This window comes from Lagenorhynchus albirostris, chromosome 3 (assembly GCF_949774975.1).
Source record: "Lagenorhynchus albirostris chromosome 3, mLagAlb1.1, whole genome shotgun sequence".
NCBI classification, from domain to species: domain Eukaryota; kingdom Metazoa; phylum Chordata; class Mammalia; order Artiodactyla; family Delphinidae; genus Lagenorhynchus; species Lagenorhynchus albirostris.
In genome coordinates, this window is record NC_083097.1 from 84,124,821 (window position 1) to 84,133,252 (window position 8,432).

Sequence of the window (8,432 nt, forward strand, 5' to 3'; positions counted from 1 at the left end):
GATTTTGTTTTGGTGACATCTCCACTCTAAGCCAAGGTTTTAGGGGAAGCCACAGGTTTGGAGCAAGAGTCTTTGAAGCTTGGGGGTCGCAAGTAGAGGACAAGGTGAACTAGATAGAGGGCAGGGCGGCCTCCCTGTTTGAGATCTCCCTGAGCTGGAGCCTGCTTTTGCTAGAGTCAAAGAGGCTGGAGGTCAGGGTGATGGGGGAGCTGTAAAAGGTGAAGTGAAGAGGAGTGCTTGGGTACACACGGGATCCTGGAGCTTTCCCTGCCTGCCTGGCTGCTTCCCACTCTCACCCTCCTCCTTCCAGGGCTGGGGGTTCTACCCACCCATTGGTCAAGACAGCTGACAGGTCTGACCTCTTAAGTGCCATATTTATTTTTCCTTAATTTCTTCTGGGAACCTTCATGTGGGGATGGAGGCAGGGAGAGGTCACAAACATTTACTCTGTGTGTGCTTGAGTCCAGGCTGGGTTTGCCGCATCCAGTGAGGACCAGGGATGAGAGAAAGGACTGCTCCCTCATTGTGGGGAAGGAAGTCCATGTCCCACAACCCCAGGGCTGCAGAAGACATGGAAAATACCCTTGAGAAGTCCTTGGCTGACAAATGCCTGTCAAGCCTGGAGGCAACTTCGTTTGCCCCTTACTGGTCGCCACCAGCATTTCATAGGGACAGATCAGCAAGGTGTGAGCTTCCATTCTCACTCCCCATGGGCTGAAGTCTGAGAAGTATAGTAAGCTCAGGGTGGTCCTGCCATAGGCAGAGAGGGAACAATTAGACTTTCCATGGTGTAAGGAAGTATGAAAGGGTGTCCAGTCCAGTAGGGACTGGTTCTCTCTGGATAGGCAATGACTTTTCCATCTCTTCTTTCAAGACCATCTTTCCCAACTTGGACATCACCTTACTGAGTTTCTCTCTCTGATGCTTCCTTGAGTGCCATTTCTTCTCTGGAGTCACCATCGCCCTCCCCTTCCTTCTCTTCGTCTGCCTCCCTGTGAGATGCCTTTTAAAACTTTATTTATTTATTAATTTTTTAAAAAATTATTTATTTATTTATGGCTGCATTGGGTCTTTGTTGCTGCACAGGCTTTCTCTAGTTGGGGTGAGCGGGCGCTACTCTTTGTTGCGGTGTGCGTGCTTCTCTTTGCGGTGACTTCTCTTGTGGAGCACAGGCTCTAGGCATGTGGGCTTCAGTAGTTGTGGCGCATGGTCTCAGTAGTTGTGGCTTGCTGGCTCTAGAGTGCAGTCTCAGTAGTTATGGCACACAGGCTTAGTTGCTCCATGGCATGCGGGATCTTCCCAGACCAGGGATCGAACCCATGTCCCCTGGATTGGCAGGCGGATTCTTAACCACTGCACCACTAGGGAGGTCCCTGAGATGCCTTCTGCTTCCTCCATTCTGTCTCCACAATGAAGAGTCATGGGAGGCAGACCAGTAATCAGTTTCGATCTTGGCCATCTGGTTGGAGTCAGGAGGCTGGGATACAGGGAACTTGGGTGACTCAGTGATGAGTTCCTCAATGAAAGCCTTGCTCTGAGGGCTGCCTCCCATGAACTCTCTCTGTTTGTAGATGAGTAACTTCTTGTAGATGTTGGAATCTGGGCAGGTGGTCTTGGGATGATGGAAATGGTAGAGGCTGGTTCTTGGGGCTAAAATCTGAGAGTTGTCAGGAAACCAGCTCTCTGCCCACACCTCCAGGGTGATGGAGATGGTAGGGGGGTGTAGATTTGAGTGACAGTGAGCTCCTGGCTTCTGGGCAGCTCCACGTGTTCCATGAGGGAAGGTAAAGTGGGGTTTGTAGATTGTGAGGTTAGGCCACCCCATGTCCAAGATGGCCTTGTCCTGGGGGATTGCAGCCAAGTCCTTGTGCCCAGCATGTGATTGTCCATTGATTTGTGTGTTAGCTTGTGTGCTAGCTCTGTATTTCCAGCTACCATTAAAATAAATGCACAAAATGTTTATTTGTGTACCATATAAAATAAGCCAGGTTATCCTCAGCAGTTTGAGAGAGATTAAAATTCCTGGAAATTACTTTTAAAGGACTATAATACCAGCCACGACTAGATAAGTTTAAAGCAACTGTTTTTGAATTGAATGTAAATTCCCATAAAATAGGCTGTCTGTGGGGTTTTGTAAACTAGGTGCCACATAGTAACAACAATGAATGGTAAATTTGATTATATAACATTAACAGTATTATATAGGCAGTTTAGTCCCAAATAGATGGACACTTATGTATTTATAAATAAATTTAACATAAAATATGATATTAATATAATTTTCTGAGTTAGCAAACATACACTACAATTAAAATTTTTAAAGGACGGTTATATAAACATGAATAGAAATAGATTTATAAGCAGTTTTCCCCACCATTCAGTTGATAGTCTTGAGCAATCCTTAGTGCTTATACTCCATTGGGTCAAGTCTGTGACTCAGCCTCAGAATTTGACTGCTTAGATGAATCAATGATTTTATATTTTTTAAAGACTCCATCTTTTACCTTGATCTCTGAGATGACATTGTTTATTTTATTACCTCCCCTCCACAATTTCCAATTATTTGGATACTTTTATTTTAGTTGTGACATAGTGGTAGCAGAGCAAACCAGTGGATCATGAAATCAAGAGAACAGCTGAAAGACCAGTACAAGCAGATTTAGGTCAAATTAGTGGTATTCAATAAGGTTAAACGTAGATGTATTTTCTCGGAAAGCTATAGTTAAAAACAAAAGCAAAACTTGGATAGCTGAATTGGCAAAGAGATACTTTGCAGACCACCAGCTCAGTATTACATTACCTCCCAGTTGTTTACTTAAGGACAAACAGGGCTCCTTCAGTTTTTGCTTATGAAGACAAAGGGGAAACCTTCTGTTTTAAGTAGGGTGTGGCTTATAGAAGCATCTTATTAAAATGACATTCTCCCTGTGGGCATATATATTAAGAAACAGTTCACCCAGCCTAAAATCAATTACTCCTATGGCAAAGAAATTCTGAGTTAAGCATAATTCTCAGAGGTAGTTAGCATTCCACTGAAGGTTACTGCTCCCATCCAAGAGAGGAGTTACACAATTTAATCGACTCTCTGAGTGTTAAACCTCAGATAGTAAACAACTTAGATTATAAACAGTGCAATTATTAAGTATAATCGTTAAGACACTGTGTTTTAACTAGATAATTCACAGAATAATCAGTGGTTAGCCAGAGAGTTCTGATTGTTTAATACTTAGTTGAACTTTTATTCAGAAGTAAACACAAAACAAGTTTGAATATTAACCTATTTCCATGATTCTAGACCCTCCCCCCCTCGTATGTTCTGCGCATTGCAGTCAGTTTTCTTTCTCAAGGAAAAACTTAGGTCTCTCTCCTGCTTAAAATATTCATCTGTTCTTCTGTGTTCTCTTGATAGAATTCAAACATGTTTACGTGGCTTAAAGCACCCTTGATCTGACCCCTCTTTACTTCTCTAGCCTCATCTTTTATCTCTGTACTGCTCAATCTACTTTCCCTTTCTTCCACTTTAATTCTATACTGTGGTCATTCTGGATTTCTTTAGTTCTTGAAACATGATATAATTTCCCACCACTGGGCATTAATATAGACTGTTGCCTCTGTTGGGAACTTTATTCTCTTCCTTTTTGCCTAAGTCGTTTCATCGTTTATGTTTCAATACGGATTCCAATTCCACTGGACATTTTCCCTTGACTCACTAAGACTGGGTTAGTATTCTTTCTGCATAGTCCCATAATGCTCTGTTTTATACCTATCATAGTTCTCTCCATGCTGAACTTGCTGGCTTATTTAATACTGTGTCCATTTTCCACACTGTTGTATTCCTAGAGGCTAGGTGCTGGGCAGGTAGTAGTTGCTCAAAAAATGTTTATTGAATTACTGCATAATTAAACTCTTAGTTGATGCAAAGGTGTTTCTCAATCTCTTAGTTAATACATAAATAATTCTCACACCTTAGAAATTTGATCCACTACCATCAGAAGCAATGGCTTACTTTGTAGTGGTTTTAATGGCAAATGGCAGATATAGGAAGATTTCCATTGCATGAGGTATGTGTTGGGGACTGTACTTAGTTTGAAAAGTTCCCAGGTAACTGTGTTATGTTCCCCTGCTGCAATATGACTTCTGGGTTAGAATCAGTAATTTAAGCATAGAAATTCTAGCTCTTCCTAAATAAGCTACGAGTTTTAATACAATTTGAAAGTCCTTAACACCAAGACATTGGGGAGGAAAAAAGAAGACCTTATAATTAAGATGTTACAAAAAAAAGAAAAGAAAAAAAGGAGAAGAAGGAAATGGCTAACCAATTACTTGTGCCTCCATTTTCCCAACCTAGTTTTAATAGCATCATTTCTCACCTGGGAATTATTTTACTTACCATTAATGTGAGACCTGAGGGTACTACTGTTAATGGCTCCTTCAAGAACCTGTACTAGACCCCTGCTAAAATTTCTGTTTAATAGGTATATGGAGGTGTTTATTAGGTCCCAGTGTTCACCAGATAGCATGAATTTTAAACTATAGGTGTAAATCTTACCGGTAAGCAGCTATGGTCTCTTTTTCTAGCTACAGTCCATTAAAAGATTTGGCCAATGTACTTATATTAAAAAAGAAATAAGTTATGGGTATTAGTAAGTTGTTTAGAAATAAAAGAAACCAAATTGTGGTTTTTGGACTCATCAGCTTTTAGGGATAATATACAAGAGAGCTTCAGATTTCTCTTACATTAATCTTAATTCTGGACAGGATTTCCTAAAGTATTCAGGGAAGCACATGGGGAAAATGTTATTTTTTGTTTTGTTTTGTTTTGTTTTTGCATTGGAATTTGAATCCTTTTATTTTAATTTTTTTATTGAAGTATAGTTTATTTACAATGTTGTGTTAATTTCTTCTGTACAGCAGAGTGACTCAGTTATACATATATATGTGTGTGTGTGTATATATATGCACACACACACATTCTTGTTTATTCTTTTCCATTATGGTTTATCCCGGGACATTGAATATAGTTCCCTGTGCTATACAGTAGCACCTTGTTGTCCATCCATTCTATATGTAATAGTTTGCATCTACTAACCACAAACTCCCAATCCATCCCTCCTTCACCACCCCTCCCCCTTGGCAACTGCAAGTCTGTTCTCAATGTCTGTGAGTCTGTTTCTGCTTCATAGATAGGTTCATTTGTGTCATATTTTAGATTCCACATATAAGTGGTATCATATGGTATTTGTCTTTCTCTTTCTGTCTTGCTTCACTTAGTATGATAACCCCTAGTTGCATCCATGTTGCTGCAAATGGCATTATTTTGTTGTTTCTTATGGCTGAGTAGTATGTACACATCTTCCTTATCTATTTATTTGTCAATAAACATTTAGGTTGTTTCCATGTCTTGGTCATTGTGAATAGTGCTGCTATGAACATAGGGATGCATGTATATTTTTGAATTACGGTTTTGCCCAGATAATTGCTGGATCACCTGGTAATTCTATTTTTAGTTTTCTGAGGAATCTCCATACTGTTTTCCATAATGGCTGCACCAACTTACATTCCCACCAGTAGCATAAGAGGGTTCCCTTTTCTCCACACCCTCTCCAGCATTTGTTATTTGTAGACTTTTTAATGATGGCCATTCTGACTTGTGTAAGGTGGCACCTCACTGTAATTTTAATTTGCATTTCTCTAATAATTAGTGAAGTTGAGCACCTTTTCATGTACCTATTGGTCATCCATATGTCTTCTTTGGAGAAATGTCTATTTAGGTCCTCTGCACATTTTTTGATTGGGTATTTTGTTGTTGTTGTTGAGTTGTATGAGCTGTTCGTATACTTTGGAAATTAAACCCTTGTTCATCACATCATATGCAAATATTTTCTCTTGTTCCATAGGTTGTCTTTTCATTTTGTTTGTGGCTTCCTTTGCTATGCAAAAGCTTGTAAGTTTGATTAGGTCCCATTTGTTGATTTTTGTTCTTATTTCTGTTGCCTTGGGAGACTGACCTAAGAAAACATTGGTACGATTTATATTAGAGAATGTGTTGCCTATGTTCTCTTCTAGAAGTTTTATGGTGTCTTCTAATTAATTCTTTAAGCCATTTTGAATTTACTTTTGTACATGGTGTGAGGGTGTGTTCTAACTTCATTGATTTACATGCAGCTGTCCAACCTTTCCAGCACCATTTGCTGAAGAGACTGTCTTTTTCCCATTTTATATTGCCTCCTTTGTCGAAGAATAATTGACCATAGGTATGTTGGTTTACTTCTGGGCTCTCTCTTCTTTTCCATTGTTCCGTATATCTGTTTATGTGCCAATACCACACTGCTTTGATTACTGTAGCTTTGTAGTATTGTCTGAAGTCTGGAAGGGTTATACATCCTGCTTTGTTCTTTTTCCTCAGAATTGCTTTGGCAATTCTGGGTCTTTTATGGTTCCATATAAATGTTAGTATTATTTGTTCTAGTTCTGTGAAAAATGTCATGGGTAATTTGATAGGGGTCACATTAAATCTGTATATTCCTTTGGGAAGTATTGCCATTTTAACAATATTAAGTCTTCCAGTCCAAGAGTATGGGCTACCTTTCCATTTCTTTGAATCATCTTTAATTTCCTTTATTAACACATTATTGACTGGAGACATATTAGTATGTCTTTTGTTACCCAAACGCTATTGACTGGAGATGTTATCAATACGTTTATAGAGAGTGCTACAATTAACATCACTGTGCGAAGTTGTTAGAGCTTACAATTGATCAAGGGTTCATTATACAACTTATGATTGTCATTATCATTTGCATTCTGCTCCATTAGGTTTTTGTTTCAACCTTGTGTATGTTATAAACGAAAAATTTTCAAAAATGACACATTGCAAAATTTTGAGTGAAGAAAAATTTTTTGGTGAATTTTATGCAGATACTTTATCTGATTATCTGAGCGACACATATACTAGTGTCTCAGAAGGTGATAGTTCTTCAGAACATAGTTCTGATTCAGACGATGTGACTGTTAGACCAATAAAAAGACAAAAACTTTAGTGATTGATTCTGATATGGAAAGTGAAAATGAAACTCACAGTGCTGGAGAATGCTCCTTTGCTTCTACAGAAGAGTCGATTGAAGACAACATTTCACAAAAATTAAAAGACTTTACAGGTGTGTCAGGTGTAACTATTGAACGTAATAACCAACAGAGTGTTAGTGAAATAACAGAATTAATTTCTGGCTGGCCAAAATAAAAATCTCCAGCCACAAGCATTAGTTTCTGCAAAAATCCCCTGGGCAATAATGAGTTAATGTTTTATAGTTCTCAGCATATAAGTCTTTCACCTCTTTGGTCAGGTTTATTCCTAAGTATTTTATTTATTTATTTATTTTTGGTGTGGTTTTAAAAGGTTTTTTTTTTTTTACATTCCCTTTCTAATATTTCATTGTTAGTGTAACGAAATGCAACTGATTTCTGTGTATTAATCTTGTATCCTGCTACCTTGCTGAATTCATTTATCAGTTCTAGTAGTTTTTGTGTGGAGTCTTTAGGGTTTTCTATATATAGTACATGTCATGTGCATATAATGACAATTTTACCTTTTCCCTTCCAATTTGGATACCTTTTATTTCTTTTTCTTGTCTGATTGCTGTGGCTAAGACTTCCAATACTATATTGAAGAGAAGTGAGAATGAGCATCCTTGTTTTATTCCAGATTTTAGCAGGAAGGCTTTCAGTTTTTCACATTGAGTATTATATTGGTTGTGGTCTTGTCATAAATAGCTTTTATTAAGTTGAGATATGCTCCCTCTATACCTACATTGGTAAGAGGTTTTTTTTTTAATCACGAATGGATGTTGAATTTTGTCAAATGCTTTTTCTGCATCTGTTGAGATGATCATGTGGTTTTGTCTTTTCTTTTGTTGATGTGGTGTATCACATTGATTGATTTGCATATCTTCTATGAAGATAATTTTATTATATCTATTTTAATATTACTTAAAATATTCTCTTTTCCCAAAAAGCCCTTACCTTTTACCTCTGTTGAAATTCTTCCATTTGTCTGAGATGTGTCTCAATATTATCTTCAAATTTTGAAAGCATAATTTTTAATTAAAAATTTTTATTGCTCCAATTATTTTGTATCTCTAGTATGGCAACTAAATCTTCATATATTATATTTGTGCTTTTCTGAAGATGTAATTTCCACTCACAGAATAGTTTTTTTGATGATATGGACTAATGTCTTATTTATTAGTTTACACTGTATAATTCATAGCAAAACCTCTTGAATAGAGCAAAGAGTTTTTGAATTACTGAGCTATTTTCAGAAAAAACTCAATTATAGTCTTATTTATATTGAAGAAAAAAGGAAGGAAAGATAATGTTTATAAAGTAGCTTAAAATTCTGAGGGGAAATTTCAAAGATATTTTGCAAGTTTTTA

At 37.6% G+C, this 8,432-nt stretch overlaps 1 pseudogene; it reads right to left on the reverse strand.

Moving 5' to 3' along the window:
- Nucleotides 1-432: 432 nt before the first annotated feature.
- LOC132518350 (dematin-like) lies at nucleotides 433-1,890 on the reverse strand (annotated as a pseudogene).
- Between the last annotated feature and the right edge of the window lie 6,542 nt (nucleotides 1,891-8,432).